This window comes from Anomaloglossus baeobatrachus, unplaced genomic scaffold (genome assembly GCF_048569485.1).
Source record: "Anomaloglossus baeobatrachus isolate aAnoBae1 unplaced genomic scaffold, aAnoBae1.hap1 Scaffold_448, whole genome shotgun sequence".
Classification (NCBI taxonomy): Eukaryota; Metazoa; Chordata; class Amphibia; order Anura; family Aromobatidae; genus Anomaloglossus; species Anomaloglossus baeobatrachus.
Window position 1 is genome coordinate 176656 of NW_027443817.1, and position 26649 is coordinate 203304.

The 26649-nt window shown below is 48.1% G+C and overlaps 13 non-coding genes across 13 annotated transcripts; all 13 read left to right on the plus strand.

Moving 5' to 3' along the window:
• Positions 1-1432: 1432 nt before the first annotated feature.
• LOC142280103 (U2 spliceosomal RNA) lies at positions 1433-1625 on the plus strand. Its single transcript, XR_012742465.1, has one exon. It is a non-coding gene; the product is annotated as a U2 spliceosomal RNA (small nuclear RNA).
• Positions 1626-3012: 1387 nt separating this feature from the next.
• On the plus strand, positions 3013-3203 carry LOC142280056 (U2 spliceosomal RNA). The gene has a single exon (XR_012742423.1). It is a non-coding gene; the product is annotated as a U2 spliceosomal RNA (small nuclear RNA).
• A 2189-nt stretch (positions 3204-5392) lies between these two features.
• LOC142280104 (U2 spliceosomal RNA) lies at positions 5393-5585 on the plus strand. The gene has a single exon (XR_012742466.1). It is a non-coding gene; the product is annotated as a U2 spliceosomal RNA (small nuclear RNA).
• Positions 5586-6972: 1387 nt separating this feature from the next.
• LOC142280057 (U2 spliceosomal RNA) lies at positions 6973-7163 on the plus strand. Its single transcript, XR_012742424.1, has one exon. It is a non-coding gene; the product is annotated as a U2 spliceosomal RNA (small nuclear RNA).
• Positions 7164-9352: 2189 nt separating this feature from the next.
• LOC142280105 (U2 spliceosomal RNA) lies at positions 9353-9545 on the plus strand. Its single transcript, XR_012742467.1, has one exon. It is a non-coding gene; the product is annotated as a U2 spliceosomal RNA (small nuclear RNA).
• A 1387-nt stretch (positions 9546-10932) lies between these two features.
• Positions 10933-11123, plus strand: LOC142280058 (U2 spliceosomal RNA). Its single transcript, XR_012742425.1, has one exon. It is a non-coding gene; the product is annotated as a U2 spliceosomal RNA (small nuclear RNA).
• A 1387-nt stretch (positions 11124-12510) lies between these two features.
• On the plus strand, positions 12511-12701 carry LOC142280059 (U2 spliceosomal RNA). Its single transcript, XR_012742426.1, has one exon. It is a non-coding gene; the product is annotated as a U2 spliceosomal RNA (small nuclear RNA).
• A 2189-nt stretch (positions 12702-14890) lies between these two features.
• LOC142280106 (U2 spliceosomal RNA) lies at positions 14891-15083 on the plus strand. Its single transcript, XR_012742468.1, has one exon. It is a non-coding gene; the product is annotated as a U2 spliceosomal RNA (small nuclear RNA).
• Positions 15084-17272: 2189 nt separating this feature from the next.
• On the plus strand, positions 17273-17465 carry LOC142280108 (U2 spliceosomal RNA). Its single transcript, XR_012742469.1, has one exon. It is a non-coding gene; the product is annotated as a U2 spliceosomal RNA (small nuclear RNA).
• Positions 17466-19654: 2189 nt separating this feature from the next.
• On the plus strand, positions 19655-19847 carry LOC142280109 (U2 spliceosomal RNA). The gene has a single exon (XR_012742470.1). It is a non-coding gene; the product is annotated as a U2 spliceosomal RNA (small nuclear RNA).
• Positions 19848-21234: 1387 nt separating this feature from the next.
• On the plus strand, positions 21235-21425 carry LOC142280060 (U2 spliceosomal RNA). Its single transcript, XR_012742427.1, has one exon. It is a non-coding gene; the product is annotated as a U2 spliceosomal RNA (small nuclear RNA).
• Positions 21426-23614: 2189 nt separating this feature from the next.
• On the plus strand, positions 23615-23807 carry LOC142280110 (U2 spliceosomal RNA). The gene has a single exon (XR_012742471.1). It is a non-coding gene; the product is annotated as a U2 spliceosomal RNA (small nuclear RNA).
• Positions 23808-25996: 2189 nt separating this feature from the next.
• Positions 25997-26189, plus strand: LOC142280111 (U2 spliceosomal RNA). The gene has a single exon (XR_012742472.1). It is a non-coding gene; the product is annotated as a U2 spliceosomal RNA (small nuclear RNA).
• The last annotated feature ends 460 nt before the right edge of the window (positions 26190-26649 follow it).

A 26649-nucleotide genomic window follows, 5' to 3' on the forward strand; every position in this document is an offset into this window, starting at 1 on the left:
TGATGTATTTTCCGTTTGAACTGTGCACAACATGAAGAGACGGAACACTGGCGGCTTGTCACAATGCCCCCCGATGACATCACAATAGCGCTGCTGCCTAGAAAACAAGCTGCGCAGAAGAAGTTGTTCTTTGGGTGGGAGGGTGGGCTAGTGGAAGGAGGGGGCAATCTCTTTTTTTCCCGGGTGGTAGGGGGATGACAGGAGAAGGGAAGCGGGTGGTGAGAAAGGTACAGAGGGCAGGGTTTGGGGGCTGGGAAGGAAAGGGAAAAGATTAGGGTTTGGGGATGATGAAAGGGCTTTCTACGGGTAAGGATGGCAAAGGGTGGCAGTGACGGAAAGTCAGGCAACCTGTCCTGTCCGTCTTTTTGTATCGTGAATTGGAAAGACTGCAAGGGGGAGGGGAGTTGCTTGCGCCCTAAAGGAGGAGTTATTCAGATTCATTGCAGTGGGCGGCGGCTGCAAAACGCACCATTCTTCTTGTTTTTGCTCTGCAAAGCAGCCTTTTCAAGGGTTGGCTTGGGTGACAAAATGTCTTGTGTAGGCGTGGGTTTGTCTCCCTCTCGCTCTCTCTCCCTAAGATGTGTCCGGCATAGGCCAGGGTGCCACTCGAGGCCCAAACCAATTCTGGTTATCGCTTCTCGGCCTTTTGGCTAAGATCAAGTGTAGTGTTGTTCGAAGAGGTGGTTTAAGCTCCAGGCCACCTTAGTACAATGATACAATGCACACTGGAAGGTTGCGCTTGCTAGTACTCTGGGTGGATAGTATATTCATCTAGAGGAAAACATGGCCCTACCAGGATCGAGGCTATTAGACTGAGTAAGGGTGGGGGGCTATGGTACAACGTGCCCCAGGACTGACGACCCTGGAGTGAGTCTGAGCTTGCTGGCTTGGGACCCCGGCAAGCCTTGGGCTCTGTAGCACACCGTACCTTGCCTTTTCATACTTTTTGAGCATATTACCCTATCCCGGCCTTCTGGCTAGGAAGGGAAATTTTTATAATCCCGGTCGGAGGTCTGGTCAGCTTTGGGCTGAGAAACTAACACCCGGTTGGAGGTCTGGGTCAGCTTCGGCTGAGAAACCAACACCCGGTTGGAGGTCTGGGTCAGCTTCGGCTGAGAAACCAACACCCGGTTGGAGGTCCGGTTAGCCTTGGGCTGAGAAACCAACACCGGTTGACGGTCCGGGCAGTTTCGGCTGCGAAACCAACAACTAGTAGCTCTCTACTCCACTTGGGTAAGATGCCTGGGTGGACGCTGGGAGCAACGACAAGGCTCAACCAGGCTTCGGCTTGGGAGAGCACCGAAGATCCCTGACCCTTGCTGTGGCCTTCTGGCTCGGAGGGACGGGGTTGATTTTTGGGGACCCTCTCCTCACGGTGGGGTCCACACGAATCCTAGCCTTTGCACTGTTTTTGGTGTGACTTCGGTCATGCATTTTTTGTGGTGCTTTGGAAAGCTTCATTAAATCAAAAATCTGTTCTTATCAGTTTAATATCTGATACGTCCCCTATCTGGGGACCATATATTAAATGGATTTTTAGAACAGGGAGATGGAAAAAGAGCTTGCTCTGTCCACTCCACGCATTGACCTGGTATTGCAGTACCTCCAGGAACGGTGCACCCCTTCTTAACCCAGTTTCCAAAAGCAGAACTCAATTCACCTGATTCATATTAGCCCGATTTAATGAATTGGAAGAAAGCATACGTCTTCATATGCACCTCAATTTGGCCCATTCACTTTTCACACTTCCTCCTTTTGTTTTTTATCTTTCACACTTTTGACTTTCTTTATTCATCCAAATAGCAAACTCATCACCACTCAACCTGACCAACTCGGCTATGTCCCCGTGCTGCAGTTCTCTGTCTTATCTAGATCATTTGCAATTGAATGGAATAGATCCCTTTTGGACAAAGTGGATTCACCTGCTGCTGCAGTGACCACAGGTGTGATAAGATCTAGAATTGGCATCTGGTGCGATCTCTCCGCTTCCACTCCAAAGAAAGTTACCTGTTTATTCCTATCATGCATTGGTTTTTGGGGTTTTCTTTGAGTAATGATGATCTCTTTAGTAGTCTGTTGGCGCCCTCTCCTGGAGGAATAGTTTGCTTGCTCTTGGACATTCTAAAGGAGAGGTCATGATAGACATTGAGCTTCTGAGCTCAATTGGGGACAGTCATGGGTGATGAATGTTTGCAACCTACTGCGAAGCCTCATACCGCAATATAAGGAACGTCAAATACTAAGAAAGGGCGGCCTATGAAAGAATTACTACTTTCAATAAGTACACTTAAACGGCTAATTGGGAATAGAAAAACTGTAAAAAGCCCTCTGAGAAAGCACCCCTCTAACCTTTGATAGTAAGCTTTTCTGTAGTCTGCCTGTTGATGTATTTTCCGTTTGAACTGTGCACAACATGAAGAGACGGAACACTGGCGGCTTGTCACAATGCCCCCCGATGACATCACAATAGCGCTGCTGCCTAGAAAACAAGCTGCGCAGAAGAAGTTGTTCTTTGGGTGGGAGGGTGGGCTAGTGGAAGGAGGGGGCAATCTCTTTTTTTCCCGGGTGGTAGGGGGATGACAGGAGAAGGGAAGCGGGTGGTGAGAAAGGTACAGAGGGCAGGGTTTGGGGGCTGGGAAGGAAAGGGAAAAGATTAGGGTTTGGGGATGATGAAAGGGCTTTCTACGGGTAAGGATGGCAAAGGGTGGCAGTGACGGAAAGTCAGGCAACCTGTCCTGTCCGTCTTTTTGTATCGTGAATTGGAAAGACTGCAAGGGGGAGGGGAGTTGCTTGCGCCCTAAAGGAGGAGTTATTCAGATTCATTGCAGTGGGCGGCGGCTGCAAAACGCACCATTCTTCTTGTTTTTGCTCTGCAAAGCAGCCTTTTCAAGGGTTGGCTTGGGTGACAAAATGTCTTGTGTAGGCGTGGGTTTGTCTCCCTCTCGCTCTCTCTCCCTAAGATGTGTCCGGCATAGGCCAGGGTGCCACTCGAGGCCCAAACCAATTCTGGTTATCGCTTCTCGGCCTTTTGGCTAAGATCAAGTGTAGTATCTGTTCTTATCAGTTTAATATCTGATACGTCCCCTATCTGGGGACCATATATTAAATGGATTTTTAGAACAGGGAGATGGAAAAAGAGCTTGCTCTGTCCACTCCACGCATTGACCTGGTATTGCAGTACCTCCAGGAACGGTGCACCCCTTCTTAACCCAGTTTCCAAAAGCAGAACTCAATTCACCTGATTCATATTAGCCCGATTTAATGAATTGGAAGAAAGCATACGTCTTCATATGCACCTCAATTTGGCCCATTCACTTTTCACACTTCCTCCTTTTGTTTTTTATCTTTCACACTTTTGACTTTCTTTATTCATCCAAATAGCAAACTCATCACCACTCAACCTGACCAACTCGGCTATGTCCCCGTGCTGCAGTTCTCTGTCTTATCTAGATCATTTGCAATTGAATGGAATAGATCCCTTTTGGACAAAGTGGATTCACCTGCTGCTGCAGTGACCACAGGTGTGATAAGATCTAGAATTGGCATCTGGTGCGATCTCTCCGCTTCCACTCCAAAGAAAGTTACCTGTTTATTCCTATCATGCATTGGTTTTTGGGGTTTTCTTTGAGTAATGATGATCTCTTTAGTAGTCTGTTGGCGCCCTCTCCTGGAGGAATAGTTTGCTTGCTCTTGGACATTCTAAAAGAGAGGTCATGATAGACATTGAGCTTCTGAGCTCAATTGGGGACAGTCATGGGTGATGAATGTTTGCAACCTACTGCGAAGCCTCATACCGCAATATAAGGAACGTCAAATACTAAGAAAGGGCGGCCTATGAAAGAATTACTACTTTCAATAAGTACACTTAAACGGCTAATTGGGAATAGAAAAACTGTAAAAAGCCCTCTGAGAAAGCCCCCCTCTAACCTTTGATAGTAAGCTTTTCTGTAGTCTGCCTGTTGATGTATTTTCCGTTTGAACTGTGCACAACATGAAGAGACGGAACACTGGCGGCTTGTCACAATGCCCCCCGATGACATCACAATAGCGCTGCTGCCTAGAAAACAAGCTGCGCAGAAGAAGTTGTTCTTTGGGTGGGAGGGTGGGCTAGTGGAAGGAGGGGGCAATCTCTTTTTTTCCCGGGTGGTAGGGGGATGACAGGAGAAGGGAAGCGGGTGGTGAGAAAGGTACAGAGGGCAGGGTTTGGGGGCTGGGAAGGAAAGGGAAAAGATTAGGGTTTGGGGATGATGAAAGGGCTTTCTACGGGTAAGGATGGCAAAGGGTGGCAGTGACGGAAAGTCAGGCAACCTGTCCTGTCCGTCTTTTTGTATCGTGAATTGGAAAGACTGCAAGGGGGAGGGGAGTTGCTTGCGCCCTAAAGGAGGAGTTATTCAGATTCATTGCAGTGGGCGGCGGCTGCAAAACGCACCATTCTTCTTGTTTTTGCTCTGCAAAGCAGCCTTTTCAAGGGTTGGCTTGGGTGACAAAATGTCTTGTGTAGGCGTGGGTTTGTCTCCCTCTCGCTCTCTCTCCCTAAGATGTGTCCGGCATAGGCCAGGGTGCCACTCGAGGCCCAAACCAATTCTGGTTATCGCTTCTCGGCCTTTTGGCTAAGATCAAGTGTAGTGTTGTTCGAAGAGGTGGTTTAAGCTCCAGGCCACCTTAGTACAATGATACAATGCACACTGGAAGGTTGCGCTTGCTAGTACTCTGGGTGGATAGTATATTCATCTAGAGGAAAACATGGCCCTACCAGGATCGAGGCTATTAGACTGAGTAAGGGTGGGGGGCTATGGTACAACGTGCCCCAGGACTGATGACCCTGGAGTGAGTCTGAGCTTGCTGGCTTGGGACCCCGGCAAGCCTTGGGCTCTGTAGCACACCGTACCTTGCCTTTTCATACTTTTTGAGCATATTACCCTATCCCGGCCTTCTGGCTAGGAAGGGAAATTTTTATAATCCCGGTCGGAGGTCTGGTCAGCTTTGGGCTGAGAAACTAACACCCGGTTGGAGGTCTGGGTCAGCTTCGGCTGAGAAACCAACACCCGGTTGGAGGTCTGGGTCAGCTTCGGCTGAGAAACCAACACCCGGTTGGAGGTCCGGTTAGCCTTGGGCTGAGAAACCAACACCGGTTGACGGTCCGGGCAGTTTCGGCTGCGAAACCAACAACTAGTAGCTCTCTACTCCACTTGGGTAAGATGCCTGGGTGGACGCTGGGAGCAACGACAAGGCTCAACCAGGCTTCGGCTTGGGAGAGCACCGAAGATCCCTGACCCTTGCTGTGGCCTTCTGGCTCGGAGGGACGGGGTTGATTTTTGGGGACCCTCTCCTCACGGTGGGGTCCACACGAATCCTAGCCTTTGCACTGTTTTTGGTGTGACTTCGGTCATGCATTTTTTGTGGTGCTTTGGAAAGCTTCATTAAATCAAAAATCTGTTCTTATCAGTTTAATATCTGATACGTCCCCTATCTGGGGACCATATATTAAATGGATTTTTAGAACAGGGAGATGGAAAAAGAGCTTGCTCTGTCCACTCCACGCATTGACCTGGTATTGCAGTACCTCCAGGAACGGTGCACCCCTTCTTAACCCAGTTTCCAAAAGCAGAACTCAATTCACCTGATTCATATTAGCCCGATTTAATGAATTGGAAGAAAGCATACGTCTTCATATGCACCTCAATTTGGCCCATTCACTTTTCACACTTCCTCCTTTTGTTTTTTATCTTTCACACTTTTGACTTTCTTTATTCATCCAAATAGCAAACTCATCACCACTCAACCTGACCAACTCGGCTATGTCCCCGTGCTGCAGTTCTCTGTCTTATCTAGATCATTTGCAATTGAATGGAATAGATCCCTTTTGGACAAAGTGGATTCACCTGCTGCTGCAGTGACCACAGGTGTGATAAGATCTAGAATTGGCATCTGGTGCGATCTCTCCGCTTCCACTCCAAAGAAAGTTACCTGTTTATTCCTATCATGCATTGGTTTTTGGGGTTTTCTTTGAGTAATGATGATCTCTTTAGTAGTCTGTTGGCGCCCTCTCCTGGAGGAATAGTTTGCTTGCTCTTGGACATTCTAAAAGAGAGGTCATGATAGACATTGAGCTTCTGAGCTCAATTGGGGACAGTCATGGGTGATGAATGTTTGCAACCTACTGCGAAGCCTCATACCGCAATATAAGGAACGTCAAATACTAAGAAAGGGCGGCCTATGAAAGAATTACTACTTTCAATAAGTACACTTAAACGGCTAATTGGGAATAGAAAAACTGTAAAAAGCCCTCTGAGAAAGCCCCCCTCTAACCTTTGATAGTAAGCTTTTCTGTAGTCTGCCTGTTGATGTATTTTCCGTTTGAACTGTGCACAACATGAAGAGACGGAACACTGGCGGCTTGTCACAATGCCCCCCGATGACATCACAATAGCGCTGCTGCCTAGAAAACAAGCTGCGCAGAAAAAGTTGTTCTTTGGGTGGGAGGGTGGGCTAGTGGAAGGAGGGGGCAATCTCTTTTTTTCCTGGGTGGTAGGGGGATGACAGGAGAAGGGAAGCGGGTGGTGAGAAAGGTACAGAGGGCAGGGTTTGGGGGCTGGGAAGGAAAGGGAAAAGATTAGGGTTTGGGGATGATGAAAGGGCTTTCTACGGGTAAGGATGGCAAAGGGTGGCAGTGACGGAAAGTCAGGCAACCTGTCCTGTCCGTCTTTTTGTATCGTGAATTGGAAAGACTGCAAGGGGGAGGGGAGTTGCTTGCGCCCTAAAGGAGGAGTTATTCAGATTCATTGCAGTGGGCGGCGGCTGCAAAACGCACCATTCTTCTTGTTTTTGCTCTGCAAAGCAGCCTTTTCAAGGGTTGGCTTGGGTGACAAAATGTCTTGTGTAGGCGTGGGTTTGTCTCCCTCTCGCTCTCTCTCCCTAAGATGTGTCCGGCATAGGCCAGGGTGCCACTCGAGGCCCAAACCAATTCTGGTTATCGCTTCTCGGCCTTTTGGCTAAGATCAAGTGTAGTATCTGTTCTTATCAGTTTAATATCTGATACGTCCCCTATCTGGGGACCATATATTAAATGGATTTTTAGAACAGGGAGATGGAAAAAGAGCTTGCTCTGTCCACTCCACGCATTGACCTGGTATTGCAGTACCTCCAGGAACGGTGCACCCCTTCTTAACCCAGTTTCCAAAAGCAGAACTCAATTCACCTGATTCATATTAGCCCGATTTAATGAATTGGAAGAAAGCATACGTCTTCATATGCACCTCAATTTGGCCCATTCACTTTTCACACTTCCTCCTTTTGTTTTTTATCTTTCACACTTTTGACTTTCTTTATTCATCCAAATAGCAAACTCATCACCACTCAACCTGACCAACTCGGCTATGTCCTCGTGCTGCAGTTCTCTGTCTTATCTAGATCATTTGCAATTGAATGGAATAGATCCCTTTTGGACAAAGTGGATTCACCTGCTGCTGCAGTGACCACAGGTGTGATAAGATCTAGAATTGGCATCTGGTGCGATCTCTCCGCTTCCACTCCAAAGAAAGTTACCTGTTTATTCCTATCATGCATTGGTTTTTGGGGTTTTCTTTGAGTAATGATGATCTCTTTAGTAGTCTGTTGGCGCCCTCTCCTGGAGGAATAGTTTGCTTGCTCTTGGACATTCTAAAAGAGAGGTCATGATAGACATTGAGCTTCTGAGCTCAATTGGGGACAGTCATGGGTGATGAATGTTTGCAACCTACTGCGAAGCCTCATACCGCAATATAAGGAACGTCAAATACTAAGAAAGGGCGGCCTATGAAAGAATTACTACTTTCAATAAGTACACTTAAACGGCTAATTGGGAATAGAAAAACTGTAAAAAGCCCTCTGAGAAAGCCCCCCTCTAACCTTTGATAGTAAGCTTTTCTGTAGTCTGCCTGTTGATGTATTTTCCGTTTGAACTGTGCACAACATGAAGAGACGGAACACTGGCGGCTTGTCACAATGCCCCCCGATGACATCACAATAGCGCTGCTGCCTAGAAAACAAGCTGCGCAGAAGAAGTTGTTCTTTGGGTGGGAGGGTGGGCTAGTGGAAGGAGGGGGCAATCTCTTTTTTTCCCGGGTGGTAGGGGGATGACAGGAGAAGGGAAGCGGGTGGTGAGAAAGGTACAGAGGGCAGGGTTTGGGGGCTGGGAAGGAAAGGGAAAAGATTAGGGTTTGGGGATGATGAAAGGGCTTTCTACGGGTAAGGATGGCAAAGGGTGGCAGTGACGGAAAGTCAGGCAACCTGTCCTGTCCGTCTTTTTGTATCGTGAATTGGAAAGACTGCAAGGGGGAGGGGAGTTGCTTGCGCCCTAAAGGAGGAGTTATTCAGATTCATTGCAGTGGGCGGCGGCTGCAAAACGCACCATTCTTCTTGTTTTTGCTCTGCAAAGCAGCCTTTTCAAGGGTTGGCTTGGGTGACAAAATGTCTTGTGTAGGCGTGGGTTTGTCTCCCTCTCGCTCTCTCTCCCTAAGATGTGTCCGGCATAGGCCAGGGTGCCACTCGAGGCCCAAACCAATTCTGGTTATCGCTTCTCGGCCTTTTGGCTAAGATCAAGTGTAGTGTTGTTCGAAGAGGTGGTTTAAGCTCCAGGCCACCTTAGTACAATGATACAATGCACACTGGAAGGTTGCGCTTGCTAGTACTCTGGGTGGATAGTATATTCATCTAGAGGAAAACATGGCCCTACCAGGATCGAGGCTATTAGACTGAGTAAGGGTGGGGGGCTATGGTACAACGTGCCCCAGGACTGACGACCCTGGAGTGAGTCTGAGCTTGCTGGCTTGGGACCCCGGCAAGCCTTGGGCTCTGTAGCACACCGTACCTTGCCTTTTCATACTTTTTGAGCATATTACCCTATCCCGGCCTTCTGGCTAGGAAGGGAAATTTTTATAATCCCGGTCGGAGGTCTGGTCAGCTTTGGGCTGAGAAACTAACACCCGGTTGGAGGTCTGGGTCAGCTTCGGCTGAGAAACCAACACCCGGTTGGAGGTCTGGGTCAGCTTCGGCTGAGAAACCAACACCCGGTTGGAGGTCCGGTTAGCCTTGGGCTGAGAAACCAACACCGGTTGACGGTCCGGGCAGTTTCGGCTGCGAAACCAACAACTAGTAGCTCTCTACTCCACTTGGGTAAGATGCCTGGGTGGACGCTGGGAGCAACGACAAGGCTCAACCAGGCTTCGGCTTGGGAGAGCACCGAAGATCCCTGACCCTTGCTGTGGCCTTCTGGCTCGGAGGGACGGGGTTGATTTTTGGGGACCCTCTCCTCACGGTGGGGTCCACACGAATCCTAGCCTTTGCACTGTTTTTGGTGTGACTTCGGTCATGCATTTTTTGTGGTGCTTTGGAAAGCTTCATTAAATCAAAAATCTGTTCTTATCAGTTTAATATCTGATACGTCCCCTATCTGGGGACCATATATTAAATGGATTTTTAGAACAGGGAGATGGAAAAAGAGCTTGCTCTGTCCACTCCACGCATTGACCTGGTATTGCAGTACCTCCAGGAACGGTGCACCCCTTCTTAACCCAGTTTCCAAAAGCAGAACTCAATTCACCTGATTCATATTAGCCCGATTTAATGAATTGGAAGAAAGCATACGTCTTCATATGCACCTCAATTTGGCCCATTCACTTTTCACACTTCCTCCTTTTGTTTTTTATCTTTCACACTTTTGACTTTCTTTATTCATCCAAATAGCAAACTCATCACCACTCAACCTGACCAACTCGGCTATGTCCCCGTGCTGCAGTTCTCTGTCTTATCTAGATCATTTGCAATTGAATGGAATAGATCCCTTTTGGACAAAGTGGATTCACCTGCTGCTGCAGTGACCACAGGTGTGATAAGATCTAGAATTGGCATCTGGTGCGATCTCTCCGCTTCCACTCCAAAGAAAGTTACCTGTTTATTCCTATCATGCATTGGTTTTTGGGGTTTTCTTTGAGTAATGATGATCTCTTTAGTAGTCTGTTGGCGCCCTCTCCTGGAGGAATAGTTTGCTTGCTCTTGGACATTCTAAAAGAGAGGTCATGATAGACATTGAGCTTCTGAGCTCAATTGGGGACAGTCATGGGTGATGAATGTTTGCAACCTACTGCGAAGCCTCATACCGCAATATAAGGAACGTCAAATACTAAGAAAGGGCGGCCTATGAAAGAATTACTACTTTCAATAAGTACACTTAAACGGCTAATTGGGAATAGAAAAACTGTAAAAAGCCCTCTGAGAAAGCCCCCCTCTAACCTTTGATAGTAAGCTTTTCTGTAGTCTGCCTGTTGATGTATTTTCCGTTTGAACTGTGCACAACATGAAGAGACGGAACACTGGCGGCTTGTCACAATGCCCCCCGATGACATCACAATAGCGCTGCTGCCTAGAAAACAAGCTGCGCAGAAGAAGTTGTTCTTTGGGTGGGAGGGTGGGCTAGTGGAAGGAGGGGGCAATCTCTTTTTTTCCCGGGTGGTAGGGGGATGACAGGAGAAGGGAAGCGGGTGGTGAGAAAGGTACAGAGGGCAGGGTTTGGGGGCTGGGAAGGAAAGGGAAAAGATTAGGGTTTGGGGATGATGAAAGGGCTTTCTACGGGTAAGGATGGCAAAGGGTGGCAGTGACGGAAAGTCAGGCAACCTGTCCTGTCCGTCTTTTTGTATCGTGAATTGGAAAGACTGCAAGGGGGAGGGGAGTTGCTTGCGCCCTAAAGGAGAAGTTATTCAGATTCATTGCAGTGGGCGGCGGCTGCAAAACGCACCATTCTTCTTGTTTTTGCTCTGCAAAGCAGCCTTTTCAAGGGTTGGCTTGGGTGACAAAATGTCTTGTGTAGGCGTGGGTTTGTCTCCCTCTCGCTCTCTCTCCCTAAGATGTGTCCGGCATAGGCCAGGGTGCCACTCGAGGCCCAAACCAATTCTGGTTATCGCTTCTCGGCCTTTTGGCTAAGATCAAGTGTAGTATCTGTTCTTATCAGTTTAATATCTGATACGTCCCCTATCTGGGGACCATATATTAAATGGATTTTTAGAACAGGGAGATGGAAAAAGAGCTTGCTCTGTCCACTCCACGCATTGACCTGGTATTGCAGTACCTCCAGGAACGGTGCACCCCTTCTTAACCCAGTTTCCAAAAGCAGAACTCAATTCACCTGATTCATATTAGCCCGATTTAATGAATTGGAAGAACGCATACGTCTTCATATGCACCTCAATTTGGCCCATTCACTTTTCACACTTCCTCCTTTTGTTTTTTATCTTTCACACTTTTGACTTTCTTTATTCATCCAAATAGCAAACTCATCACCACTCAACCTGACCAACTCGGCTATGTCCCCGTGCTGCAGTTCTCTGTCTTATCTAGATCATTTGCAATTGAATGGAATAGATCCCTTTTGGACAAAGTGGATTCACCTGCTGCTGCAGTGACCACAGGTGTGATAAGATCTAGAATTGGCATCTGGTGCGATCTCTCCGCTTCCACTCCAAAGAAAGTTACCTGTTTATTCCTATCATGCATTGGTTTTTGGGGTTTTCTTTGAGTAATGATGATCTCTTTAGTAGTCTGTTGGCGCCCTCTCCTGGAGGAATAGTTTGCTTGCTCTTGGACATTCTAAAAGAGAGGTCATGATAGACATTGAGCTTCTGAGCTCAATTGGGGACAGTCATGGGTGATGAATGTTTGCAACCTACTGCGAAGCCTCATACCGCAATATAAGGAACGTCAAATACTAAGAAAGGGCGGCCTATGAAAGAATTACTACTTTCAATAAGTACACTTAAACGGCTAATTGGGAATAGAAAAACTGTAAAAAGCCCTCTGAGAAAGCCCCCCTCTAACCTTTGATAGTAAGCTTTTCTGTAGTCTGCCTGTTGATGTATTTTCCGTTTGAACTGTGCACAACATGAAGAGACGGAACACTGGCGGCTTGTCACAATGCCCCCCGATGACATCACAATAGCGCTGCTGCCTAGAAAACAAGCTGCGCAGAAGAAGTTGTTCTTTGGGTGGGAGGGTGGGCTAGTGGAAGGAGGGGGCAATCTCTTTTTTTCCCGGGTGGTAGGGGGATGACAGGAGAAGGGATGCGGGTGGTGAGAAAGGTACAGAGGGCAGGGTTTGGGGGCTGGGAAGGAAAGGGAAAAGATTAGGGTTTGGGGATGATGAAAGGGCTTTCTACGGGTAAGGATGGCAAAGGGTGGCAGTGACGGAAAGTCAGGCAACCTGTCCTGTCCGTCTTTTTGTATCGTGAATTGGAAAGACTGCAAGGGGGAGGGGAGTTGCTTGCGCCCTAAAGGAGGAGTTATTCAGATTCATTGCAGTGGGCGGCGGCTGCAAAACGCACCATTCTTCTTGTTTTTGCTCTGCAAAGCAGCCTTTTCAAGGGTTGGCTTGGGTGACAAAATGTCTTGTGTAGGCGTGGGTTTGTCTCCCTCTCGCTCTCTCTCCCTAAGATGTGTCCGGCATAGGCCAGGGTGCCACTCGAGGCCCAAACCAATTCTGGTTATCGCTTCTCGGCCTTTTGGCTAAGATCAAGTGTAGTATCTGTTCTTATCAGTTTAATATCTGATACGTCCCCTATCTGGGGACCATATATTAAATGGATTTTTAGAACAGGGAGATGGAAAAAGAGCTTGCTCTGTCCACTCCACGCATTGACCTGGTATTGCAGTACCTCCAGGAACGGTGCACCCCTTCTTAACCCAGTTTCCAAAAGCAGAACTCAATTCACCTGATTCATATTAGCCCGATTTAATGAATTGGAAGAAAGCATACGTCTTCATATGCACCTCAATTTGGCCCATTCACTTTTCACACTTCCTCCTTTTGTTTTTTATCTTTCACACTTTTGACTTTCTTTATTCATCCAAATAGCAAACTCATCACCACTCAACCTGACCAACTCGGCTATGTCCCCGTGCTGCAGTTCTCTGTCTTATCTAGATCATTTGCAATTGAATGGAATAGATCCCTTTTGGACAAAGTGGATTCACCTGCTGCTGCAGTGACCACAGGTGTGATAAGATCTAGAATTGGCATCTGGTGCGATCTCTCCGCTTCCACTCCAAAGAAAGTTACCTGTTTATTCCTATCATGCATTGGTTTTTGGGGTTTTCTTTGAGTAATGATGATCTCTTTAGTAGTCTGTTGGCGCCCTCTCCTGGAGGAATAGTTTGCTTGCTCTTGGACATTCTAAAAGAGAGGTCATGATAGACATTGAGCTTCTGAGCTCAATTGGGGACAGTCATGGGTGATGAATGTTTGCAACCTACTGCGAAGCCTCATACCGCAATATAAGGAACGTCAAATACTAAGAAAGGGCGGCCTATGAAAGAATTACTACTTTCAATAAGTACACTTAAACGGCTAATTGGGAATAGAAAAACTGTAAAAAGCCCTCTGAGAAAGCCCCCCTCTAACCTTTGATAGTAAGCTTTTCTGTAGTCTGCCTGTTGATGTATTTTCCGTTTGAACTGTGCACAACATGAAGAGACGGAACACTGGCGGCTTGTCACAATGCCCCCCGATGACATTACAATAGCGCTGCTGCCTAGAAAACAAGCTGCGCAGAAGAAGTTGTTCTTTGGGTGGGAGGGTGGGCTAGTGGAAGGAGGGGGCAATCTCTTTTTTTCCCGGGTGGTAGGGGGATGACAGGAGAAGGGAAGCGGGTGGTGAGAAAGGTACAGAGGGCAGGGTTTGGGGGCTGGGAAGGAAAGGGAAAAGATTAGGGTTTGGGGATGATGAAAGGGCTTTCTACGGGTAAGGATGGCAAAGGGTGGCAGTGACGGAAAGTCAGGCAACCTGTCCTGTCCGTCTTTTTGTATCGTGAATTGGAAAGACTGCAAGGGGGAGGGGAGTTGCTTGCGCCCTAAAGGAGGAGTTATTCAGATTCATTGCAGTGGGCGGCGGCTGCAAAACGCACCATTCTTCTTGTTTTTGCTCTGCAAAGCAGCCTTTTCAAGGGTTGGCTTGGGTGACAAAATGTCTTGTGTAGGCGTGGGTTTGTCTCCCTCTCGCTCTCTCTCCCTAAGATGTGTCCGGCATAGGCCAGGGTGCCACTCGAGGCCCAAACCAATTCTGGTTATCGCTTCTCGGCCTTTTGGCTAAGATCAAGTGTAGTGTTGTTCGAAGAGGTGGTTTAAGCTCCAGGCCACCTTAGTACAATGATACAATGCACACTGGAAGGTTGCGCTTGCTAGTACTCTGGGTGGATAGTATATTCATCTAGAGGAAAACATGGCCCTACCAGGATCGAGGCTATTAGACTGAGTAAGGGTGGGGGGCTATGGTACAACGTGCCCCAGGACTGACGACCCTGGAGTGAGTCTGAGCTTGCTGGCTTGGGACCCCGGCAAGCCTTGGGCTCTGTAGCACACCGTACCTTGCCTTTTCATACTTTTTGAGCATATTACCCTATCCCGGCCTTCTGGCTAGGAAGGGAAATTTTTATAATCCCGGTCGGAGGTCTGGTCAGCTTTGGGCTGAGAAACTAACACCCGGTTGGAGGTCTGGGTCAGCTTCGGCTGAGAAACCAACACCCGGTTGGAGGTCTGGGTCAGCTTCGGCTGAGAAACCAACACCCGGTTGGAGGTCCGGTTAGCCTTGGGCTGAGAAACCAACACCGGTTGACGGTCCGGGCAGTTTCGGCTGCGAAACCAACAACTAGTAGCTCTCTACTCCACTTGGGTAAGATGCCTGGGTGGACGCTGGGAGCAACGACAAGGCTCAACCAGGCTTCGGCTTGGGAGAGCACCGAAGATCCCTGACCCTTGCTGTGGCCTTCTGGCTCGGAGGGACGGGGTTGATTTTTGGGGACCCTCTCCTCACGGTGGGGTCCACACGAATCCTAGCCTTTGCACTGTTTTTGGTGTGACTTCGGTCATGCATTTTTTGTGGTGCTTTGGAAAGCTTCATTAAATCAAAAATCTGTTCTTATCAGTTTAATATCTGATACGTCCCCTATCTGGGGACCATATATTAAATGGATTTTTAGAACAGGGAGATGGAAAAAGAGCTTGCTCTGTCCACTCCACGCATTGACCTGGTATTGCAGTACCTCCAGGAACGGTGCACCCCTTCTTAACCCAGTTTCCAAAAGCAGAACTCAATTCACCTGATTCATATTAGCCCGATTTAATGAATTGGAAGAAAGCATACGTCTTCATATGCACCTCAATTTGGCCCATTCACTTTTCACACTTCCTCCTTTTGTTTTTTATCTTTCACACTTTTGACTTTCTTTATTCATCCAAATAGCAAACTCATCACCACTCAACCTGACCAACTCGGCTATGTCCCCGTGCTGCAGTTCTCTGTCTTATCTAGATCATTTGCAATTGAATGGAATAGATCCCTTTTGGACAAAGTGGATTCACCTGCTGCTGCAGTGACCACAGGTGTGATAAGATCTAGAATTGGCATCTGGTGCGATCTCTCCGCTTCCACTCCAAAGAAAGTTACCTGTTTATTCCTATCATGCATTGGTTTTTGGGGTTTTCTTTGAGTAATGATGATCTCTTTAGTAGTCTGTTGGCGCCCTCTCCTGGAGGAATAGTTTGCTTGCTCTTGGACATTCTAAAAGAGAGGTCATGATAGACATTGAGCTTCTGAGCTCAATTGGGGACAGTCATGGGTGATGAATGTTTGCAACCTACTGCGAAGCCTCATACCGCAATATAAGGAACGTCAAATACTAAGAAAGGGCGGCCTATGAAAGAATTACTACTTTCAATAAGTACACTTAAACGGCTAATTGGGAATAGAAAAACTGTAAAAAGCCCTCTGAGAAAGCCCCCCTCTAACCTTTGATAGTAAGCTTTTCTGTAGTCTGCCTGTTGATGTATTTTCCGTTTGAACTGTGCACAACATGAAGAGACGGAACACTGGCGGCTTGTCACAATGCCCCCCGATGACATCACAATAGCGCTGCTGCCTAGAAAACAAGCTGCGCAGAAGAAGTTGTTCTTTGGGTGGGAGGGTGGGCTAGTGGAAGGAGGGGGCAATCTCTTTTTTTCCCGGGTGGTAGGGGGATGACAGGAGAAGGGAAGCGGGTGGTGAGAAAGGTACAGAGGGCAGGGTTTGGGGGCTGGGAAGGAAAGGGAAAAGATTAGGGTTTGGGGATGATGAAAGGGCTTTCTACGGGTAAGGATGGCAAAGGGTGGCAGTGACGGAAAGTCAGGCAACCTGTCCTGTCCGTCTTTTTGTATCGTGAATTGGAAAGACTGCAAGGGGGAGGGGAGTTGCTTGCGCCCTAAAGGAGGAGTTATTCAGATTCATTGCAGTGGGCGGCGGCTGCAAAACGCACCATTCTTCTTGTTTTTGCTCTGCAAAGCAGCCTTTTCAAGGGTTGGCTTGGGTGACAAAATGTCTTGTGTAGGCGTGGGTTTGTCTCCCTCTCGCTCTCTCTCCCTAAGATGTGTCCGGCATAGGCCAGGGTGCCACTCGAGGCCCAAACCAATTCTGGTTATCGCTTCTCGGCCTTTTGGCTAAGATCAAGTGTAGTGTTGTTCGAAGAGGTGGTTTAAGCTCCAGGCCACCTTAGTACAATGATACAATGCACACTGGAAGGTTGCGCTTGCTAGTACTCTGGGTGGATAGTATATTCATCTAGAGGAAAACATGGCCCTACCAGGATCGAGGCTATTAGACTGAGTAAGGGTGGGGGGCTATGGTACAACGTGCCCCAGGACTGACGACCCTGGAGTGAGTCTGAGCATGCTGGCTTGGGACCCCGGCAAGCCTTGGGCTCTGTAGCACACCGTACCTTGCCTTTTCATACTTTTTGAGCATATTACCCTATCCCGGCCTTCTGGCTAGGAAGGGAAATTTTTATAATCCCGGTCGGAGGTCTGGTCAGCTTTGGGCTGAGAAACTAACACCCGGTTGGAGGTCTGGGTCAGCTTCGGCTGAGAAACCAACACCCGGTTGGAGGTCTGGGTCAGCTTCGGCTGAGAAACCAACACCCGGTTGGAGGTCCGGTTAGCCTTGGGCTGAGAAACCAACACCGGTTGACGGTCCGGGCAGTTTCGGCTGCGAAACCAACAACTAGTAGCTCTCTACTCCACTTGGGTAAGATGCCTGGGTGGACGCTGGGAGCAACGACAAGGCTCAACCAGGCTTCGGCTTGGGAGAGCACCGAAGATCCCTGACCCTTGCTGTGGCCTTCTGGCTCGGAGGGACGGGGTTGATTTTTGGGGACCCTCTCCTCACGGTGGGGTCCACACGAATCCTAGCCTTTGCACTGTTTTTGGTGTGACTTCGGTCATGCATTTTTTGTGGTGCTTTGGAAAGCTTCATTAAATCAAAAATCTGTTCTTATCAGTTTAATATCTGATACGTCCCCTATCTGGGGACCATATATTAAATGGATTTTTAGAACAGGGAGATGGAAAAAGAGCTTGCTCTGTCCACTCCACGCATTGACCTGGTATTGCAGTACCTCCAGGAACGGTGCACCCCTTCTTAACCCAGTTTCCAAAAGCAGAACTCAATTCACCTGATTCATATTAGCCCGATTTAATGAATTGGAAGAAAGCATACGTCTTCATATGCACCTCAATTTGGCCCATTCACTTTTCACACTTCCTCCTTTTGTTTTTTATCTTTCACACTTTTGACTTTCTTTATTCATCCAAATAGCAAACTCATCACCACTCAACCTGACCAACTCGGCTATGTCCCCGTGCTGCAGTTCTCTGTCTTATCTAGATCATTTGCAATTGAATGGAATAGATCCCTTTTGGACAAAGTGGATTCACCTGCTGCTGCAGTGACCACAGGTGTGATAAGATCTAGAATTGGCATCTGGTGCGATCTCTCCGCTTCCACTCCAAAGAAAGTTACCTGTTTATTCCTATCATGCATTGGTTTTTGGGGTTTTCTTTGAGTAATGATGATCTCTTTAGTAGTCTGTTGGCGCCCTCTCCTGGAGGAATAGTTTGCTTGCTCTTGGACATTCTAAAAGAGAGGTCATGATAGACATTGAGCTTCTGAGCTCAATTGGGGACAGTCATGGGTGATGAATGTTTGCAACCTACTGCGAAGCCTCATACCGCAATATAAGGAACGTCAAATACTAAGAAAGGGCGGCCTATGAAAGAATTACTACTTTCAATAAGTACACTTAAACGGCTAATTGGGAATAGAAAAACTGTAAAAAGCCCTCTGAGAAAGCCCCCCTCTAACCTTTGATAGTAAGCTTTTCTGTAGTCTGCCTGTTGATGTATTTTCCGTTTGAACTGTGCACAACATGAAGAGACGGAACACTGGCGGCTTGTCACAATGCCCCCCGATGACATCACAATAGCGCTGCTGCCTAGAAAACAAGCTGCGCAGAAGAAGTTGTTCTTTGGGTGGGAGGGTGGGCTAGTGGAAGGAGGGGGCAATCTCTTTTTTTCCCGGGTGGTAGGGGGATGACAGGAGAAGGGAAGCGGGTGGTGAGAAAGGTACAGAGGGCAGGGTTTGGGGGCTGGGAAGGAAAGGGAAAAGATTAGGGTTTGGGGATGATGAAAGGGCTTTCTACGGGTAAGGATGGCAAAGGGTGGCAGTGACGGAAAGTCAGGCAACCTGTCCTGTCCGTCTTTTTGTATCGTGAATTGGAAAGACTGCAAGGGGGAGGGGAGTTGCTTGCGCCCTAAAGGAGGAGTTATTCAGATTCATTGCAGTGGGCGGCGGCTGCAAAACGCACCATTCTTCTTGTTTTTGCTCTGCAAAGCAGCCTTTTCAAGGGTTGGCTTGGGTGACAAAATGTCTTGTGTAGGCGTGGGTTTGTCTCCCTCTCGCTCTCTCTCCCTAAGATGTGTCCGGCATAGGCCAGGGTGCCACTCGAGGCCCAAACCAATTCTGGTTATCGCTTCTCGGCCTTTTGGCTAAGATCAAGTGTAGTGTTGTTCGAAGAGGTGGTTTAAGCTCCAGGCCACCTTAGTACAATGATACAATGCACACTGGAAGGTTGCGCTTGCTAGTACTCTGGGTGGATAGTATATTCATCTAGAGGAAAACATGGCCCTACCAGGATCGAGGCTATTAGACTGAGTAAGGGTGGGGGGCTATGGTACAACGTGCCCCAGGACTGACGACCCTGGAGTGAGTCTGAGCTTGCTGGCTTGGGACCCCGGCAAGCCTTGGGCTCTGTAGCACACCGTACCTTGCCTTTTCATACTTTTTGAGCATATTACCCTATCCCGGCCTTCTGGCTAGGAAGGGAAATTTTTATAATCCCGGTCGGAGGTCTGGTCAGCTTTGGGCTGAGAAACTAACACCCGGTTGGAGGTCTGGGTCAGCTTCGGCTGAGAAACCAACACCCGGTTGGAGGTCTGGGTCAGCTTCGGCTGAGAAACCAACACCCGGTTGGAGGTCCGGTTAGCCTTGGGCTGAGAAACCAACACCGGTTGACGGTCCGGGCAGTTTCGGCTGCGAAACCAACAACTAGTAGCTCTCTACTCCACTTGGGTAAGATGCCTGGGTGGACGCTGGGAGCAACGACAAGGCTCAACCAGGCTTCGGCTTGGGAGAGCACCGAAGATCCCTGACCCTTGCTGTGGCCTTCTGGCTCGGAGGGACGGGGTTGATTTTTGGGGACCCTCTCCTCACGGTGGGGTCCACACGAATCCTAGCCTTTGCACTGTTTTTGGTGTGACTTCGGTCATGCATTTTTTGTGGTGCTTTGGAAAGCTTCATTAAATCAAAAATCTGTTCTTATCAGTTTAATATCTGATACGTCCCCTATCTGGGGACCATATATTAAATGGATTTTTAGAACAGGGAGATGGAAAAAGAGCTTGCTCTGTCCACTCCACGCATTGACCTGGTATTGCAGTACCTCCAGGAACGGTGCACCCCTTCTTAACCCAGTTTCCAAAAGCAGAACTCAATTCACCTGATTCATATTAGCCCGATTTAATGAATTGGAAGAAAGCATACGTCTTCATATGCACCTCAATTTGGCCCATTCACTTTTCACACTTCCTCCTTTTGTTTTTTATCTTTCACACTTTTGACTTTCTTTATTCATCCAAATAGCAAACTCATCACCACTCAACCTGACCAACTCGGCTATGTCCCCGTGCTGCAGTTCTCTGTCTTATCTAGATCATTTGCAATTGAATGGAATAGATCCCTTTTGGACAAAGTGGATTCACCTGCTGCTGCAGTGACCACAGGTGTGATAAGATCTAGAATTGGCATCTGGTGCGATCTCTCCGCTTCCACTCCAAAGAAAGTTACCTGTTTATTCCTATCATGCATTGGTTTTTGGGGTTTTCTTTGAGTAATGATGATCTCTTTAGTAGTCTGTTGGCGCCCTCTCCTGGAGGAATAGTTTGCTTGCTCTTGGACATTCTAAAAGAGAGGTCATGATAGACATTGAGCTTCTGAGCTCAATTGGGGACAGTCATGGGTGATGAATGTTTGCAACCTACTGCGAAGCCTCATACCGCAATATAAGGAACGTCAAATACTAAGAAAGGGCGGCCTATGAAAGAATTACTACTTTCAATAAGTACACTTAAACGGCTAATTGGGAATAGAAAAACTGTAAAAAGCCCTCTGAGAAAGCCCCCCTCTAACCTTTGATAGTAAGCTTTTCTGTAGTCTGCCTGTTGATGTATTTTCCGTTTGAACTGTGCACAACATGAAGAGACGGAACACTGGCGGCTTGTCACAATGCCCCCCGATGACATCACAATAGCGCTGCTGCCTAGAAAACAAGCTGCGCAGAAGAAGTTGTTCTTTGGGTGGGAGGGTGGGCTAGTGGAAGGAGGGGGCAATCTCTTTTTTTCCCGGGTGGTAGGGGGATGACAGGAGAAGGGAAGCGGGTGGTGAGAAAGGTACAGAGGGCAGGGTTTGGGGGCTGGGAAGGAAAGGGAAAAGATTAGGGTTTGGGGATGATGAAAGGGCTTTCTACGGGTAAGGATGGCAAAGGGTGGCAGTGACGGAAAGTCAGGCAACCTGTCCTGTCCGTCTTTTTGTATCGTGAATTGGAAAGACTGCAAGGGGGAGGGGAGTTGCTTGCGCCCTAAAGGAGGAGTTATTCAGATTCATTGCAGTGGGCGGCGGCTGCAAAACGCACCATTCTTCTTGTTTTTGCTCTGCAAAGCAGCCTTTTCAAGGGTTGGCTTGGGTGACAAAATGTCTTGTGTAGGCGTGGGTTTGTCTCCCTCTCGCTCTCTCTCCCTAAGATGTGTCCGGCATAGGCCAGGGTGCCACTCGAGGCCCAAACCAATTCTGGTTATCGCTTCTCGGCCTTTTGGCTAAGATCAAGTGTAGTATCTGTTCTTATCAGTTTAATATCTGATACGTCCCCTATCTGGGGACCATATATTAAATGGATTTTTAGAACAGGGAGATGGAAAAAGAGCTTGCTCTGTCCACTCCACGCATTGACCTGGTATTGCAGTACCTCCAGGAACGGTGCACCCCTTCTTAACCCAGTTTCCAAAAGCAGAACTCAATTCACCTGATTCATATTAGCCCGATTTAATGAATTGGAAGAAAGCATACGTCTTCATATGCACCTCAATTTGGCCCATTCACTTTTCACACTTCCTCCTTTTGTTTTTTATCTTTCACACTTTTGACTTTCTTTATTCATCCAAATAGCAAACTCATCACCACTCAACCTGACCAACTCGGCTATGTCCCCGTGCTGCAGTTCTCTGTCTTATCTAGATCATTTGCAATTGAATGGAATAGATCCCTTTTGGACAAAGTGGATTCACCTGCTGCTGCAGTGACCACAGGTGTGATAAGATCTAGAATTGGCATCTGGTGCGATCTCTCCGCTTCCACTCCAAAGAAAGTTACCTGTTTATTCCTATCATGCATTGGTTTTTGGGGTTTTCTTTGAGTAATGATGATCTCTTTAGTAGTCTGTTGGCGCCCTCTCCTGGAGGAATAGTTTGCTTGCTCTTGGACATTCTAAAAGAGAGGTCATGATAGACATTGAGCTTCTGAGCTCAATTGGGGACAGTCATGGGTGATGAATGTTTGCAACCTACTGCGAAGCCTCATACCGCAATATAAGGAACGTCAAATACTAAGAAAGGGCGGCCTATGAAAGAATTACTACTTTCAATAAGTACACTTAAACGGCTAATTGGGAATAGAAAAACTGTAAAAAGCCCTCTGAGAAAGCCCCCCTCTAACCTTTGATAGTAAGCTTTTCTGTAGTCTGCCTGTTGATGTATTTTCCGTTTGAACTGTGCACAACATGAAGAGACGGAACACTGGCGGCTTGTCACAATGCCCCCCGATGACATCACAATAGCGCTGCTGCCTAGAAAACAAGCTGCGCAGAAGAAGTTGTTCTTTGGGTGGGAGGGTGGGCTAGTGGAAGGAGGGGGCAATCTCTTTTTTTCCCGGGTGGTAGGGGGATGACAGGAGAAGGGAAGCGGGTGGTGAGAAAGGTACAGAGGGCAGGGTTTGGGGGCTGGGAAGGAAAGGGAAAAGATTAGGGTTTGGGGATGATGAAAGGGCTTTCTACGGGTAAGGATGGCAAAGGGTGGCAGTGACGGAAAGTCAGGCAACCTGTCCTGTCCGTCTTTTTGTATCGTGAATTGGAAAGACTGCAAGGGGGAGGGGAGTTGCTTGCGCCCTAAAGGAGGAGTTATTCAGATTCATTGCAGTGGGCGGCGGCTGCAAAACGCACCATTCTTCTTGTTTTTGCTCTGCAAAGCAGCCTTTTCAAGGGTTGGCTTGGGTGACAAAATGTCTTGTGTAGGCGTGGGTTTGTCTCCCTCTCGCTCTCTCTCCCTAAGATGTGTCCGGCATAGGCCAGGGTGCCACTCGAGGCCCAAACCAATTCTGGTTATCGCTTCTCGGCCTTTTGGCTAAGATCAAGTGTAGTGTTGTTCGAAGAGGTGGTTTAAGCTCCAGGCCACCTTAGTACAATGATACAATGCACACTGGAAGGTTGCGCTTGCTAGTACTCTGGGTGGATAGTATATTCATCTAGAGGAAAACATGGCCCTACCAGGATCGAGGCTATTAGACTGAGTAAGGGTGGGGGGCTATGGTACAACGTGCCCCAGGACTGACGACCCTGGAGTGAGTCTGAGCTTGCTGGCTTGGGACCCCGGCAAGCCTTGGGCTCTGTAGCACACCGTACCTTGCCTTTTCATACTTTTTGAGCATATTACCCTATCCCGGCCTTCTGGCTAGGAAGGGAAATTTTTATAATCCCGGTCGGAGGTCTGGTCAGCTTTGGGCTGAGAAACTAACACCCGGTTGGAGGTCTGGGTCAGCTTCGGCTGAGAAACCAACACCCGGTTGGAGGTCTGGGTCAGCTTCGGCTGAGAAACCAACACCCGGTTGGAGGTCCGGTTAGCCTTGGGCTGAGAAACCAACACCGGTTGACGGTCCGGGCAGTTTCGGCTGCGAAACCAACAACTAGTAGCTCTCTACTCCACTTGGGTAAGATGCCTGGGTGGACGCTGGGAGCAACGACAAGGCTCAACCAGGCTTCGGCTTGGGAGAGCACCGAAGATCCCTGACCCTTGCTGTGGCCTTCTGGCTCGGAGGGACGGGGTTGATTTTTGGGGACCCTCTCCTCACGGTGGGGTCCACACGAATCCTAGCCTTTGCACTGTTTTTGGTGTGACTTCGGTCATGCATTTTTTGTGGTGCTTTGGAAAGCTTCATTAAATCAAAAATCTGTTCTTATCAGTTTAATATCTGATACGTCCCCTATCTGGGGACCATATATTAAATGGATTTTTAGAACAGGGAGATGGAAAAAGAGCTTGCTCTGTCCACTCCACGCATTGACCTGGTATTGCAGTACCTCCAGGAACGGTGCACCCCTTCTTAACCCAGTTTCCAAAAGCAGAACTCAATTCACCTGATTCATATTAGCCCGATTTAATGAATTGGAAGAAAGCATACGTCTTCATATGCACCTCAATTTGGCCCATTCACTTTTCACACTTCCTCCTTTTGTTTTTTATCTTTCACACTTTTGACTTTCTTTATTCATCCAAATAGCAAACTCATCACCACTCAACCTGACCAACTCGGCTATGTCCCCGTGCTGCAGTTCTCTGTCTTATCTAGATCATTTGCAATTGAATGGAATAGATCCCTTTTGGACAAAGTGGATTCACCTGCTGCTGCAGTGACCACAGGTGTGATAAGATCTAGAATTGGCATCTGGTGCGATCTCTCCGCTTCCACTCCAAAGAAAGTTACCTGTTTATTCCTATCATGCATTGGTTTTTGGGGTTTTCTTTGAGTAATGATGATCTCTTTAGTAGTCTGTTGGCGCCCTCTCCTGGAGGAATAGTTTGCTTGCTCTTGGACATTCTAAAAGAGAGGTCATGATAGACATTGAGCTTCTGAGCTCAATTGGGGACAGTCATGGGTGATGAATGTTTGCAACCTACTGCGAAGCCTCATACCGCAATATAAGGAACGTCAAATACTAAGAAAGGGCGGCCTATGAAAGAATTACTACTTTCAATAAGTACACTTAAACGGCTAATTGGGAATAGAAAAACTGTAAAAAGCCCTCTGAGAAAGCCCCCCTCTAACCTTTGATAGTAAGCTTTTCTGTAGTCTGCCTGTTGATGTATTTTCCGTTTGAACTGTGCACAACATGAAGAGACGGAACACTGGCGGCTTGTCACAATGCCCCCCGATGACATCACAATAGCGCTGCTGCCTAGAAAACAAGCTGCGCAGAAGAAGTTGTTCTTTGGGTGGGAGGGTGGGCTAGTGGAAGGAGGGGGCAATCTCTTTTTTTCCCGGGTGGTAGGGGGATGACAGGAGAAGGGAAGCGGGTGGTGAGAAAGGTACAGAGGGCAGGGTTTGGGGGCTGGGAAGGAAAGGGAAAAGATTAGGGTTTGGGGATGATGAAAGGGCTTTCTACGGGTAAGGATGGCAAAGGGTGGCAGTGACGGAAAGTCAGGCAACCTGTCCTGTCCGTCTTTTTGTATCGTGAATTGGAAAGACTGCAAGGGGGAGGGGAGTTGCTTGCGCCCTAAAGGAGGAGTTATTCAGATTCATTGCAGTGGGCGGCGGCTGCAAAACGCACCATTCTTCTTGTTTTTGCTCTGCAAAGCAGCCTTTTCAAGGGTTGGCTTGGGTGACAAAATGTCTTGTGTAGGCGTGGGTTTGTCTCCCTCTCGCTCTCTCTCCCTAAGATGTGTCCGGCATAGGCCAGGGTGCCACTCGAGGCCCAAACCAATTCTGGTTATCGCTTCTCGGCCTTTTGGCTAAGATCAAGTGTAGTGTTGTTCGAAGAGGTGGTTTAAGCTCCAGGCCACCTTAGTACAATGATACAATGCACACTGGAAGGTTGCGCTTGCTAGTACTCTGGGTGGATAGTATATTCATCTAGAGGAAAACATGGCCCTACCAGGATCGAGGCTATTAGACTGAGTAAGGGTGGGGGGCTATGGTACAACGTGCCCCAGGACTGACGACCCTGGAGTGAGTCTGAGCTTGCTGGCTTGGGACCCCGGCAAGCCTTGGGCTCTGTAGCACACCGTACCTTGCCTTTTCATACTTTTTGAGCATATTACCCTATCCCGGCCTTCTGGCTAGGAAGGGAAATTTTTATAATCCCGGTCGGAGGTCTGGTCAGCTTTGGGCTGAGAAACTAACACCCGGTTGGAGGTCTGGGTCAGCTTCGGCTGAGAAACCAACACCCGGTTGGAGGTCTGGGTCAGCTTCGGCTGAGAAACCAACACCCGGTTGGAGGTCCGGTTAGCCTTGGGCTGAGAAACCAACACCGGTTGACGGTCCGGGCAGTTTCGGCTGCGAAACCAACAACTAGTAGCTCTCTACTCCACTTGGGTAAGATGCCTGGGTGGACGCTGGGAGCAACGACAAGGCTCAACCAGGCTTCGGCTTGGGAGAGCACCGAAGATCCCTGACCCTTGCTGTGGCCTTCTGGCTCGGAGGGACGGGGTTGATTTTTGGGGACCCTCTCCTCACGGTGGGGTCCACACGAATCCTAGCCTTTGCACTGTTTTTGGTGTGACTTCGGTCATGCATTTTTTGTGGTGCTTTGGAAAGCTTCATTAAATCAAAAATCTGTTCTTATCAGTTTAATATCTGATACGTCCCCTATCTGGGGACCATATATTAAATGGATTTTTAGAACAGGGAGATGGAAAAAGAGCTTGCTCTGTCCACTCCACGCATTGACCTGGTATTGCAGTACCTCCAGGAACGGTGCACCCCTTCTTAACCCAGTTTCCAAAAGCAGAACTCAATTCACCTGATTCATATTAGCCCGATTTAATGAATTGGAAGAAAGCATACGTCTTCATATGCACCTCAATTTGGCCCATTCACTTTTCACACTTCCTCCTTTTGTTTTTTATCTTTCACACTTTTGACTTTCTTTATTCATCCAAATAGCAAACTCATCACCACTCAACCTGACCAACTCGGCTATGTCCCCGTGCTGCAGTTCTCTGTCTTATCTAGATCATTTGCAATTGAATGGAATAGATCCCTTTTGGACAAAGTGGATTCACCTGCTGCTGCAGTGACCACAGGTGTGATAAGATCTAGAATTGGCATCTGGTGCGATCTCTCCGCTTCCACTCCAAAGAAAGTTACCTGTTTATTCCTATCATGCATTGGTTTTTGGGGTTTTCTTTGAGTAATGATGATCTCTTTAGTAGTCTGTTGGCGCCC